At 46.9% G+C, this 14,574-nt stretch overlaps 1 protein-coding gene across 1 annotated transcript in view; it reads right to left on the reverse strand.

Moving 5' to 3' along the window:
• NCKAP1 (NCK associated protein 1) overlaps positions 1-14,574 on the reverse strand; it is a 906,912-nt gene that overhangs the window by 24,471 nt on the left and 867,867 nt on the right. The gene's annotated exons all lie outside the window — the stretch shown is intronic.

Here is a 14,574-nt window from a genome sequence, read left to right on the forward strand (position 1 = left end):
TAGCTTTAAGGTAGCAGATTTGGATGCATTTAACTATCCATCTGGCTATACCTTGTTTTGAAATTGGGTTTCCTGCGTGAGGTTTTTGAAATGCAATAAAGAGTTGTTTAGTCTTTCTGATGTTTTTTGTTCTGTCAATGTAATACATTAATGCTCTTTTGACATCTAATGTATGTAGTGCCCTTTCAGCTACGGTATCTGGCTGTGGAAAGAACACTGGAAGTTCCACTGTTTGATTTAGATGGAACGGTGAAATAACCTTTGGCAAAAATTTAGGATTGGTCCTTAGGACGACTTTATTTTTGTGTAGTTGTATAAAAGGTTCCTGTATAGTAAACGCCTGAATCTCGCTTACTCTTCTCAGGGAAGTAATGGCGATGAGAAATGCCACCTTCCAGGTTAGGAACTGTATGTCGCAGGAGTGCATGGGTTCAAAAGGTGGACCCATAAGTCTAGTTAGGACAACATTTAGGTTCCATGAAGGAACAGGTGGTGTTCTTGGTGGTATAATTCTCCTAAGGCCCTCCATGAATGCTTTAATGACTGGTATTTTATATAGGGAAGTTGAATAGGTAGTCTGCAGGTATGCAGATATTGCTGCAAGGTGAATCTTAATGGAAGAGAAAGCTAGGTTAGATTTTTGTAAGTGAAGCAAGTAAACCCACTACATGTTCTGGAGTTGTGTGTAATGGTTGTATTTGATTAATATGGCAGTAGCAAACAAACCTCTTCCATTTACTTGCATAGCAGTGTCTGGTGGATGGCCTTCTTGCTTGTTTTATGACTTCCATACATTCTTGGGTAAGTTGTAAGTGCCCGAATTCTAGGATTTCAGGAGCCAGATTGCTAGATTCAGCGATGCTGGATCTGGGTGTCTGATCTTTTGGTTGTGCTGTGTCAACAGATCTGGCCTGTTGGGCAATTTGATGCAGGGTACCACTGATAGGTCTAGCAGCGTTGTGTACCAGGGTTGCCTTGCCCAAGTTGGTGCTATCAATATGAGTTTGAGTTTGCTTTGACTGAGTTTGTTTACCAGGTAAGGAAGGAGAGGGAGAGGAGGAAAAGCGTAAGCAAATATCCCTGACCAGTTCATCCATAGGGCATTGCCTTGGGATTTTTTGTGTGGGTACCTGGATGCGAAGTTTTGGCATTTTGCGTTCTCCCTTGTCGCAAACAAGTCTATCTGAGGTGTTCCCCAGAGTTTGAAATAAGTGTTCAGAATTTGGGGGTGAATTTCCCATTCGTGGACCTGTTGGTGATCTCGAGAGAGATTGTCTGCGAGTTGATTTTGTATCCCTGGTATAAACTGTGCAATTAGGCGAATTTGGTTGTGAATTGCCCAATGCCAAATTTTTTGTGCTAGCAGGCTTAACTGCGTGGAGTGCGTCCCTCCCTGCTTGTTTAGATAATACATTGTTGTCATGTTGTCTGTTTTGACGAGAATGTATTTGTGAACTATTATTGGTTGGAAAGCTTTTAGTGCTTGAAAAACTGCTAGCAGTTCTAGGTGATTGATATGCAGTTTTGTTTGATGTACGTTCCATTGTCCTTGTATGCTGTGTTGATTGAGGTGTGCTCCCCACCCTGTCATGGAAGCATCTGTTGTTATTACGTATTGTGGCACTGGGTCTTGGAAAGGCCGCCCCTTGTTTAAATTTATGTTGTTCCACCACAGAAGCGAGAGGTAAGTTTGGCGGTCTATTAACACCAGATCTAGAAGGTGACCCTGTGCTTGAGACCACTGTGATGCTAGGCATTGTTGTAAGGGCCTCATGTGCAGTCTTGCGTTTGGGACAATGGCTATGCATGATGACATCATGCCTAGGAGTTGTAATACCATCTTTGCCTGTATCTTTTGTGTTGGATACATGCGTTGTATGATGGTGTTGAAATTTTGAATTCTTTGTGGACTTGGAGTGGCTACTCCCTTTGATGTGTCTATTATGGCTCCCAGGTATTGTTGTACCTTGCGTGGCAGAATTTTGGATTTTGTGAAATTGACGGTGAACCCGAGTTTGAAGAGGGTTTGTATGATCTGATTTGTGTGATTTGAGCACTGTATGAACGAATGGGCCTTGATTAGCCAGTCGTCCAAATATGGGAACACATGTATTTGCTGCCTTCTTATGTGTGCAGCGACTACCGCTAGACATTTGGTAAAGACTCTTGGTGCGGTTGTTAATCCGAAAGGCAGTACCTTGAATTGGTAATGTATTCCTTTGAATACAAACCTTAGGTATTTCCTGTGAGATGGGTGTATTGGTATATGGAAATAAGCATCCTTGAGGTCTAAAGTTGCCATGTAGTCGTGTAGTTTTAGCAATGGCAATACTTCTTGTAGTGTGACCATGTGGAAGTGGTCTGATTTGATGAAAGTGTTCACTACTCTGAGGTCTAGGATTGGTCTCAGCGTTTTGTCCTTCTTTGGTATCAGAAAGTACAGTGAGTAAACTCCTGTGTTTATTTGTGTGTTTGGCACTAATTCGATTGCATTCTTTTGCAATAGTGCCTGCACTTCTATCTCCAGGAGATTGGAATGGTGTGTTGTTAAATTTTGTGCTTTTGGTGGTATGTTTGGAGGGAATTGTAGAAATTCTATGCAATAACCATGTTGGATAATTGCTAGAACCCAAGTGTCTGTAGTGATTTCCTCCCATGCTTTGTAGTAATGACCTATTCTTCCCCCCACTGGTGTTGTGTGGAGGGGGTGAGTGACATGTGAGTCATTGTTTAGTAGTAGGGGTTTTGGGGCTTTGAAATCTCCCTCTATTTCTAGGGAATTGCCCTCCTCTATATTGTCCCCGAAAACCTCCTCTATACTGTCCCTGGTAAGTGGACGGTGTTGCTTGTGAGGTGCTGGCTTGTGTGCTTTGACCCCGAAACCCCCCTCGAAAGGGCGTTTTACGGAATGTGCTGTAATTCCCTCTGCTCTGCGGGGAGTAGAGTGCGCCCATGGCTTTGGCAGTGTCCGTATCTTTTTTGAGTTTCTCAATCGCTGTGTCCACTTCTGGACCGAACAGTTCTTTTTCATTAAAAGGCATATTGAGAACTGCTTGTTGAATCTCTGGTTTAAATCCAGACGTTCGGAGCCATGCATGCCGTCTGATAGTTACAGATGTATTAATTGTCCGTGCAGCTGTATCTGCAGCGTCCATGGAGGAACGTATCTGGTTGTTGGAGATGGTCTGTCCCTCCTCAACCACTTGTTTCGCCCTATTTTGGAAGTCCTTGGGCAGATGTTCAATGAGATGTTGCATCTCGTCCCAGTGGGCTCTGTCATAGCGCGCAAGTAGTGCCTGGGAGTTCGCGATGCGCCACTGGTTTGCAGCTTGTGCTGCGACTCTTTTACCAGCTGCATCGAACTTGCGGCTTTCTTTATCTGGGGGTGGTGCATCTCCAGATGTGTGAGAGTTGGCCCTTTTCCTAGCTGCTCCTACAACAACAGAGTCTGGTGGCAGCTGTGTAGTGATGAAAACCGGGTCCGTAGGAGGCGGCTTATACTTCTTTTCCACCCGTGGTGTGATTGCCCTACTTTTGACCGGCTCCTTAAATATGTCTTTTGCGTGCCGGAGCATACCAGGGAGCATAGGCAGGCTTTGGTAGGAGCTGTGGGTGGAGGAGAGTGTGTTGAACAAGAAATCATCCTCGACCTGTTCTGAGTGGAGGCTTACGTTATGAAATTGTGCTGCTCTAGCCACCACCTGAGAGTACGCGGTGCTGTCTTCTGGTGGAGATGGCTTTGTAGGGTAGGCCTCCGGGCTGTTATCTGACACTGGGGCGTCGTATAGGTCCCATGCGTCCTGATCTTGGTCACCCTGGCTCATGGTGGTGTGAGCTGGGGAGTGAGATGGAGTTTGTGCTGGTGAAACGTTAATCACGGGCGGAGGAGAGGGTGGTGGTGTAATTCTTTTAACCACTTTTGGTTGTGGTGCTTGTTCCGTCTGGAACTCCAACCTTCTCTTTCTCCTAATGGGGGGAAGGGTGCTTATTTTTCCTGTCCCCTGCTGAATGAAGATACGCTTTTGCGTATGGTCCACATCAGTTGCTTGTAGCTCTTCCTCAAACCTATGCTTTTGCATTTGGGAGGTTAGCGAGTGCTCTTCTGTATAAGAGCCTGAAGCTGGGTCGCTTGCAGTTTGTTTCGGCGTTGAAACTTTGTCTGCGTGTTTTTTCGGCTCCGAGGTGACTTTTTTCCTTTTCGGGGCCGAAACCTCTCGGCGTCGATCTGTTTCGGTGCCGCTGTCTCGGCGTCGAGCCGTGTCCGCACCGGTATCTCGGTGTCGAGGCTTGTCTCCAGCACTTTCTCGGTCCCGAGAAGGCTGCGTGCCGGTGTCTCGACCGAAGTCGGACGATCTCGGCACTGTTTTGGCCTTTTTCGGTGCCGACGGTCGGTCACCGAATTTATGGGTCGAGCCATGGCCTGGTGGCAGTGGCGTCCCCTGGGCCTTGTAAATGTTTCTCTGTGTGTTTTTCGACGTCTTACTCACGGTTCGTGTATCGTCGAATCCTTCGGAGTCTGAGTCTTGGATCGAGAAGGTACCTTCTTCTTCCTGTTCCTCGAACTCCCGTTGGGCTGTCGGTGCGGACGCCATTTGAAGTCTTCTGGCTCGACGGTCTCGGAGTGTTTTTCGGGACCGGAACGCACGACAGGCCTCGCAGGTGTCTTCGCTGTGCTCAGGTGACAGGCACAGGTTGCAGACCAAGTGTTGGTCTGTGTAGGGGTATTTATTGTGGCATTTGGGGCAGAAACGAAACGGGGTCCGTTCCATCGGCGTTCTTCAGCACGCGGTCGGGCCGACCAGGCCCCGACGGAGGATCGAAAAACTACCCCGAAGGGCACCGGAGCTCTTCGATCTTCGATGCGGTGTGGAATCTAAGTACGCCGATCCCGAACGCAACAATACCGACGAAAATCTTCCGAAATTAGCTAATTTTCCGTTCCGAAACTCGGAGCGACAGGAACACGTCCGAACCCGATGGCGGAAAAAAAACAATCGAAGATGGAGTCGACGCCCATGCGCAATGGAGACAAAAGGAGGAGTCACTCGGTCCCGTGACTCGAAAGACTTCTTCGAAGAAAAACAACTTGTAACACTCCGGCCCAACACCAGATGGCGAGCTATTGCAGAACATGCGTATCTACAGCGACAGATGCCATCGAACATATTTTTATTGCAAATGTATAAAGCAAAGAAAAACTAACCAGTTTATCACTAACTCATGCAGGGGCAGAAGGGGAAGAAAGCCTTATGGTTGTCTTCCCCCATCCCAACGCATTAGGATGTGTCAGAGATAGTACATCTGTGGCGCGGATAAGCACCGTTGGTGCTCTCCAGAGGGGCAGAGAGACCCCCCTCCCCGATAATCATTCCATCTGCTCCATTTTTTACCCCACTTACTGGGACATCCTCTACCTTCGTAAACCGGCCGCTCCGCCACCATGCACCAGTCCATATTTTTTTTCCAATCACACAATTGTGGTGACCGGTCAGTCACCAAAAGGCTAGCTATGTTACGTTTAGCGACTATTAAGCCCAGGGTTACCCAGATCTGGATCATGCGGGAAAGGTCAGTCTCACCCCAGCTATTCAAGAAGCACCACTAGGTTGATGCTTGCCTGGTATTGCCACTTATTGTGTTGAGGCAAGTCACAACTGTCTCCCAGCATTGCTGGATGAGAGGGCAGCTTCTGAGCATGTGAGAGAAAGCTCCCACATGACTACAGTTTCTACGACACAGCGCAGTAGACATCTTCCCCATCTTGTCTAATGTGGTGCATGCTTAGTAGCTCCTATGCAAGATTTTTAGTGGTATTAATCTAAATCTATATAGTATGGCTACTTCTTGTGGGGAAGCCAATGCCGCCTACCAATCCTCGTCTTCAGGGTCCCCAAGGTCCTGCTCCCATCGAAGTCTCAGCATTATTAAGAGATCAGGTAAGTTATTTTGTAGTTTTCAGTATGTAAGGGAGATTGCCCTTTTCGGCATTGGTTCATCAAGGAGCCTATCCTGAATTTCACCCCTTTGTATAGCTTGCTGCAATGCTGAACGGATTTGCAAATATTTGTATGTCTCAATAGATGCTAACTGATATTCCTGTTGCAAGTCCCTAAACGGGATCACCTCGCCCCGTCTTTCAGAGATCACCCACTTTGGAAATGCCAATGAGGTCCCACCAGGGTGCCCAGGCTTGTCGACTCCTAGAAGGGAGCAGTCTCTGTGAGTTTACCTCTCCAACCCAATGCCTTGGATACGTCCTGCCATATCGCTAGTGTGACTGCCGTGGGGTGTGGAAAAAGTCTAGTGTGGGTAGTGCCATAAAGAGCCCTGAGATTTTCCCGGGGTCACATAACATATCTGTCCATCCAACAGGCAGGTTCCTCCACTGATGCATTTGCCCACTGATTAAGGACCACCAGTTGCACTGCCCAATAATATTTCTGCATGTCCAGTAGGGAAATCCTTCCGTTGTACCAACTTTGTGTCATTTTCGTAAGGGAGATTCTAGGTGACCCCCCATCCCACAGTAAGGTACGAAGTTAGCTGTCAATGCTCTTGAAATAGGATACTGGGACAGAGTATGGTGTATTCTGGAGAATGTACACCAAGCGGGGTAAGGCCATCATCTTGGATAGGGCGGCTTTCCCAAGGAGGGACAGTGGGAGAGATCTCTAGTGGTGGACGTCACTTCCCAGACGTGTAAGCGGAGGCTCTAGTGTTTTTTTGTATAGAAGGTCCCCGGGTCAGTCCTAACATAGATGCCCAAATAGCTAAACCCCTCTGTCACCACTGTTGCTTCACAATCTCGAGGGAGCCTTGGTCTCTGACCTCTTACTAAGTTGATTAGGGATTTGTTTCAATTAATTATATATCCAGAATGTTGCCTGTAGAGTGTAAAAATATGCATTATTCTATTTAATGTGGTGTTTGGGTCAGCGACATACAGTAGGATGTCATCCACATAGAGGGATAGTCTATCCTCCCATTCTGCGTTCCACCTGAGTCCCCTAATCAACGTATCACCTCTGACCCATGCTGCAAGTGGCTCGAGTATCACCACAAATAGCATGGAGGAAAGCGGGCAGCCCTGTCTCATGCCTCTCTGCAGGCAGAAAGTGGAGATAGGCCTCCATTAACTACCACTTGTGCTAGTGATTCTGCATAAAGGAGCCTCACCCATTTAGAAAAGTTTGGGTCGAAGCCTAATTTAGTCAGTACTGCCAATAGGAATGGCCATTCGATCCTGTCAAATGCCATACAGGCGTCAAGATACATAATGAAGGCATCTTCACGGATGTCCGCCACCCTTCCTAGTACTCCATACAGGCGATGCAGGTTAAGTGCAGTATTACGTCCTGGCATTAAGCCGGACTTGTCCGGATGGACCAATGACGTTAGCACCTTGGTCATATGCGTTACTAATAATTTAGCTAGAATCTTAATTTCAGCATTTAAGAGGCACATTGGTTTATATAAATTACATTCATCTGCCGGTTTTTCCTTCTTGTGTATGAGGACTACACTGGCCATTCGCTGGTTGAATGGTATGGATCCCTTCTCACAGCTCTCATTGAACATGCTCAGTAGATGTAGGGCAAGTTTAATCATCATGAGTTTGTGGAGGTATGGGTAAGCCATTTGGCCCCACTACCTTCCCCAAGTTGAGGCTCCGGATCGCTTGTATGATTTCCGTCTCTGTTAGTTCCTGGTCTAAGAGTACTCAGTCCGTTGTAGACAGTCCTGGGAGTTGAATATATGACAAAAAGGCCTGCGCCTCCTCCGGCGTGACCCTCTCAGCCGCGGACTAAATGCATGCAAAATAAGTCGCAAACGCCTCCGCGATTTCTTGGCAAGCTTTTATAAAGTCCCCCAGCTCATTTTGCAAGGTCGCTACCCAGCGGTTTGCTCTATCTCTCTTATCAAGCCAGTCCAAAAGTTTCCCTGCCTCATCTCCCACCTCATAAATCATCTCTCTCTATAGCACTATATTCTTTTTATTTAATTGTCAGGTGATGTCATGTGCCTGGGCTATTCATCTCCATGAGGCAGGACTCAAGGTCCAGAATCTCTGCTTCAAGTTTATCCAGTTGTGCTCTTTTTTTCTTTTATTTTTGTCCAACCATCAAGGATATGCCTTGGCCCCTTATATGCCTCATATATGGTCTGTGCTGAGGCAATAGACCCTTTGTTCTCTGCAAAGTATTCATCTATCATTTAGCGAAGATTAGTCTTAATCTGAAGATGTTGTAGATACCAGGGGCTCAAAACTATGCACCTTTGGTTGTGACTGCTCAGTATCCTATATGTAGCCCATAACAGGGAATGGTCCGATATACCTCTAGACAGATGGCAAATGTCTTGGAAGCAGGGAAGTTGGTGTGAAAGAGTGATAATATAGTGTAGGAGTGACTACCATGCACCACCGAGAGGAAGGTAAACTGCTGTGTCATGGGGTTCAGTGTTCTCCAGGTGTCTACCAACCCCAGTGCCAAATGACTACGTGTGGAATAAGTCTGTTGCGGTGGCCAGCAGTCAACCTCGTCACAAAGGGTGGCATTAAAGTCTCCCCCCATTATCAGCCCTCCCTCCTGGAGTTGCAGCAACAGCATTCTAAATTCTTATGTTTTGCCTGATATTGATGCAGCCTTGAGACAGAGTGTGATAGGATCCTGCTAGCCAGGCCCCAGAACCAGTGTTCTTTCCCTAAAACTGTACCATTGTTCCCACAATTGACACACCCCTGGCACACAGCTAAGTCCTTTGTAAAAGGTAGCAGTGGTACCAAGGACGCTGTGATCAGGGAGGGTTCCTAAGGGCTGCAGCATGCCTCCCTAAGCGACTCCTCACCAAGCACATGCACACTGCCATTGCAGCTTGTGTGTACTGGTGGTTAGAAAAAGGTAAAGTCGACATAGTTTTCCTCTCAGGATGCCATGCCCACCAACCACTGCCTGTGGCATAGGTAAGTCACCTCTCTAGCAGGCCTTACAGCCCTAAGGCAGGGAGAACTATTCCACAGGTGAGGGCATAGCTGCATGAGCAATATGCCCCTACAGTGTCAAAGTACATTCTTACACAATATAAGTGCAGTGTGGCCATATTGAGTACCTGGGCTGGGAGTTTGTCATTACAAGTGCTACTTACTTGCAAATGTACTTACCTGCAAACAGAATCTTGTGGTTCTCGAACTAAAGTAACAACATTTATTTTTGCTATTTAAAAACCATTGGCCTGGAGTTAGTCATTGAGTGTGTGCTTCCTTTATTGCCTGTGTGTGTACAACAAATGCTTTGCACTACCCTCTGATAAGCCTAACTGCTCGACCAAACTACCACAAAAGAGAGCATTAGTATTATCTACTTCAGCCTCTGGGGAACCCCTGGACTCTGTGCACACTGTATCTCATTTTGATATAGTATATACATAGCCAGCTTCCTACAGTTTCCCCCTGATGTTCTTTAAACAACTACATATCTCCCATGATCATTGTATTTAATGCATGTGATAGTGTAGGGTATGGTGCATCTTACTAGTATGCCCACCCCTCTAGATCCAGAAGTGTAACCTGCACAGGCCATGCCTCAGTAGCCCCACCTATCTAGAACCCGGAATGTGTTTCCCCTGAGATGTGTCTCTTGGAGGAGTACAAAATTAAGGGACTGCCACTTAATGAATTGAGCACCACTTTGCTTTTAATCCTATCTCCCAGATCGTTAACGTTCCAGTAGAGTACCTTAAAGTGTATTTCTGCAGATCTCCTGGCCATGTTTATATTGGGTCAAGGAACCCCTCTGGCAGCCGTTAGATTGGAGGGGTGGGCAGATACTGGGCCCAGGCAGAGGAGAACACACACCTCATGCGGTGCCACACATCCAAACAAAAAAACTACATGTGGAACACAACCTTTAAGCTGTTAACCCCCCTTTCCACCCTGCATTGCGGACTAGAACTCGTCCACTTCCCCAAACATTCAGAGCGCCTGTCACCCCTTGTAGGAAGTTGGCTCTGTACATACTATTTCAAAGTAAGAAATAGTGTGCACAGAGTCCAGTAGGCTTATGAGAGGGTAGTGTTAAGCATTTGTTGTACACACACAGGCAATAACTGAGGAACACACACTCAAAGACTAACTCCAGGCCAGTAGGTTTTTCTATAGAAAAATATATTTTCTTAGTTTATTTTAAGAACCACAAGTTCAAGATTTGAAGTAAATACATAAAATGCAAGGTACTCCACACAGGTAAGTTAGGAACTTTGAATTAAAGCAATATCATATACAGTCTTTGTTAAAATGGCAATAAGCTATTTTAAAAGTGGACACTGCAAAAATCAACAGTTCCTATGGAGGTAAGTAATGGTTAGTTTGTGAGGTAAGTAAGACAGGCTTCTCGGGACAGCCACCAACTGGGCTAGGCAGAGGGCTGCCTGGGGGTTACTCCCGCACTGAGGTTCGGTTCCTTCAGGTCCTGGAGGCTGCGGGTGCAGTGCTTGGTCCAGACGTCGGGTCCCTTGTTACAGGCGCGGTCAGGGGGAGCCTCTGGATTCTCTCTGCAGGCGTCGCTGTGGCGGTCCAGGGGGGTTGTCTCGGGCTACTCACGGGGTCGCAGTCGCCGGGGAGTCCTTCCTGTGGTGTTGGTTCTCTGGGTCTCGAGCCAGGGGCATCGGGTGCAGTGTGTGAAGTCTCACACTTCCGGCGAGAAGAGTGAGTTCTTTGGAAGTTGCTTCTTTGTTGCAAAGATGTTGCTGTTTTTGAGCAGAGCCGCTGCTCACTGGAGTTTCTTGGTCCTGGAGGTCAGGGCAGTCCTCTGAGGCTTCAGAGGTCGCTGGTTGCAGGTTTTTGACTCTGGAGACAGGCCGGTAGGGCTGGGGCTAAAGCAGTTGTCGTTGTCCGTCGTCTCTGCAGGCTTGTAGGTCAGCAGTCCTTCTTTGTAGTTCAGGTTGCAGGAATCTGATTTCCTGGGCTCCGGGGTGTGTTTAGGTGTGGGAGGGCAGTAGCCAATGGCTTCTGTCCTGGAGGGTGGCTATAACTTCTTTGTGCCACCTCCCTGTGGGGAGGGTGGGGGAGGGGGGCAAATCCCTAATCCTATTGGGGGAATCCTCCAAAACTAAGATGGAGGACTTCTAAAGGCAGGGGTCACCTCAGCTCAGGGCACCTTAGGGGCTGTCCTGACTGGTGGGTGACTCCTCCTTGTTTTCATAATTATCTCCTCCAGCCTTGCCGCCAAAAGTGGGGGCAGTGGCCGGGGGGGGGGGGGGGGGGGGGGGGTAGGTATTTCCACTAGCTGGGATGCCCTGGGGTGCTGGATCAAAGGGAGTGAGCCTTTGAGGCTCACCGCCATGTGTTACAGTTCCTGCAGGGGAAGGTGTGAAGCACCTCCACCCAGTGCAGGCTTTGTTCCTGGCCACAGAGTGACAAAGGCACTCTCCTCATTTGGCCACCAACTTGTCTGGTTGTGGCAGGCTGGCAGAAACTGGACAGCCCCACACTAGAAGTCGGATTGGTATTCAGGGGGCATCTCTAAGATGCCCTCTGGGTGCATGTTACAATAAAGTGCACACTGGCATCAGTGTGCATTTATTGTGCAGAGACGTTTGATACCAAACTTCCCAGATTTCAGTGTAGCTATTATGGAACTGTGGAGTTCGTGCTTGACAAACTCCCAGATTATATACTCTTATGGCTACCCTGCACTTACAATGTCTAAGGCTTTGCTTAGACACTGTAGGGGCATAGTGCTCATGCACATATGCCCTCACCTGTGGTATAGTGCACCCTGCCTTAGGGCTGTAAGGCCTGCTAGAGGGGTGACTTACCTATGCCACAGGCAGTGTGAGGTTGGCATGGCACTCTGAGGGGAGTGCCATGCCCACTTAGTCATTTTCTCCCCACCAGCACACACAAGCTGTGAGGCAGTGTGCATGTGCTGAGTGAGGGGTCCCCAGGGTGGCGTAAGACATGCTGCAGCCCTTAGAGACCTTCCCTGGTATCAGGGCCCTTCGTACCAGGGGTACCAGTTACAAGGGACTTATCTGAGTGCCAGGGTTGTGCCAATTGTGGAAACAAAGGTACAGATTAGGGAAAGAACACTGGTGCTGGGGCCTGGTTAGTAGGGTCCCAGCACACTTTCAATCAAAACATGGCATCAGCAAAGACTAAAAGTCAGGGGGTAACCATGTCAAGGAGGCATTTCCTTACACCCCTACTAAACATTAATCAACTACAGGTAGTAAAGACACTCTCCAATCATCATCCCACAGCATCACTTCTCCCCCAAAGCAAATCCTAAACGTTACCAGTGTTGTTCAACATTGCTTGCTATCAAACTCCAGCAATCTCTACCTCTCCACACTCTTCTCGTGGTCACATTGGTGTGAAAAAGGTCTGATGCAATTAACATTTTATGTTATATTCATTAGTATTCACTAGGAACGGGTATCTCCCCACTTGCTCCTAGAGTGTATTTCCTGGATGCCTTTTATCCCGGGGTATCACTGTTCCTTTGGGGCAGTGTTTCCCAAACTTTTTTGACCTGTGGCTCCCTTGACCTATTGGCTGTGAGCTGTGGCTCCCCATTATGTTACTTTTTTTTTCATGGGTGGGGGGATGTATGCACGGCCTCGGGGGTACTCCTATTTTTTTCGCTGGAAATAATACTAAGCACTTGACTCCTTGTGCAGAGCGATAAATGATATTTGGGTTCTTTACTAGAAAGGCCTTAATCAGGCTTCACTAAGATCTGAGCACGGCCTACTAATGCTGAGGGATTACTATACAGGTCTGTAAAATCTGTGCTCTCTTTATGCTCCCCACTAGTATACGTTACGTAGGCAGCTCACCAAGATTTAGGCTCCCTCCTACTGAGGCATCATATAGGTGTCGATTTGCTAAGTCACTTCTACAAAAAAAAACGTAACACCTAGCAATTCATGGTACCGAAGAGATAAGTGAAAGAGGTAGGGATCATTTGATGAGAAGAGCACCCACATTCTCACGAGTAGATTGAGCTGTCTCCTCTCCTTCCTCCTCTCCTACAGCAACTTGACAAATATCTGATAGATATTTGTCCGGTTTTCTTCATCGTGAGGTAATTTCATATATTACACAATAATGATTGCCATACCATACATGCCAACATTGTAGAACTGAAAGTGGTAAATTTTAAGAACAAAATCGGGCAAATGTATTTTCCTCAATGACATATTTAAGGTGAGAGCAATTTCAGACAGGAGACAGCTAAAAATAGTTAATTTTGCTTTTAAATTTGGGAGTATCTCGTCAAAATCGGGTTGGCATGTATGCAACAAATATTATATTTGTTATCTTTGGTTCAGTGGTTTGTAAATGTCTCAATAGTTTAAAAGTGGAAAATCATCACCTGAAAAACAGAGCAGATTCTAAAAAAACATATTTAAAAGGCACCTCGTTATTTGCCCACAGAATGATTAAATTATTCAAATCAAAAGGACCTCATATCCCTGTAAGATGATGCATTAGTGCAGTACGTGCAGCTGGTGCACAGGGATACTAGGGGAACTGTACCCCAAGCATGGTTATTTTAAGTAACCAACAGGGAGGAAAAGGGATTCCCATTGTCTTGTTCGCATTAGGGCTAATTACACCTTTGCTAGGCCACTGCTTTTATTTAAATTTACATTGATTGAGCCAGTGTTCTGAATTAGCAGCCCAGAGAAGTGAAGCACACCAGGACTATAGGTGACAGTTCATGGCCACTAGAGGGCGCTGCAGGATTTACTAAATAGGAGACAGTGCGTATATCCACCACAAACTAGTTTTCATTATTTAGGTCCGAATCATAAAATGGAAAATCAACGGAATGCAGATTAAACGATTTTGTTTTAGTGCTCGAAATCGAGCGAGCCTTCCTTAGTGGCTATGCCCCTTGCAGGCTGCTGATACTGATCTTCCACTGATACGTATTTTTTTTATTATTGTCATTTAACTCAATGTGGAGGGCAATATAGCATTGGTTCCCAAACTGTGTGCGGCGCCCCTGGCTAGTTTTGACGGCGCACAGGGGAGCCGCGGCGCACAGATTGGGAACCACTGCTTTGGGGTCTTCAGCTACCCCCTGGGTGTCAGGTGTGTTGCATGTATGTCTCCCTTTCCCAATGCGTGGTTGCGTTTTGAAGCCCGGCACCTGTCTTCGGGCATCTTAAAGTACCACGTTTTTCCCTCAGCTGCCACTCTCAATTTTGGAGGAAAGAGCATTGCATATTTGATCTCCTGCTCCCTCAAAGCCCTTTTACCATTCAGGAAGGTACATTGAGGTCTTTGGACCTTTAGTGTAAAATCAGGAAAAAATTTAATGGTGACATTTTCATAAATGAGGGGTGGGGCAGCACGCGCCGATTTCAGTATGAGATCTCGGTCCCTGAAATTAAAAATACGAGCTATAATAGGGCGAGGTGGCGTTCCCCGTCTAGGTGGACTGCTGGGCACAGTGTGCCCACAGAGAAGAATTTAGATAGGCCACGTGGCTGCAAAAGGTCAGCTATTAGATTCTCTACGAATAACTTGACCACAGGGCCTTCAGAGTGCTCTGGAACTCCAAT

The sequence above is a fragment of the Pleurodeles waltl genome, chromosome 3_1 (genome assembly GCF_031143425.1).
Source record: "Pleurodeles waltl isolate 20211129_DDA chromosome 3_1, aPleWal1.hap1.20221129, whole genome shotgun sequence".
Classification (NCBI taxonomy): Eukaryota; Metazoa; Chordata; class Amphibia; order Caudata; family Salamandridae; genus Pleurodeles; species Pleurodeles waltl.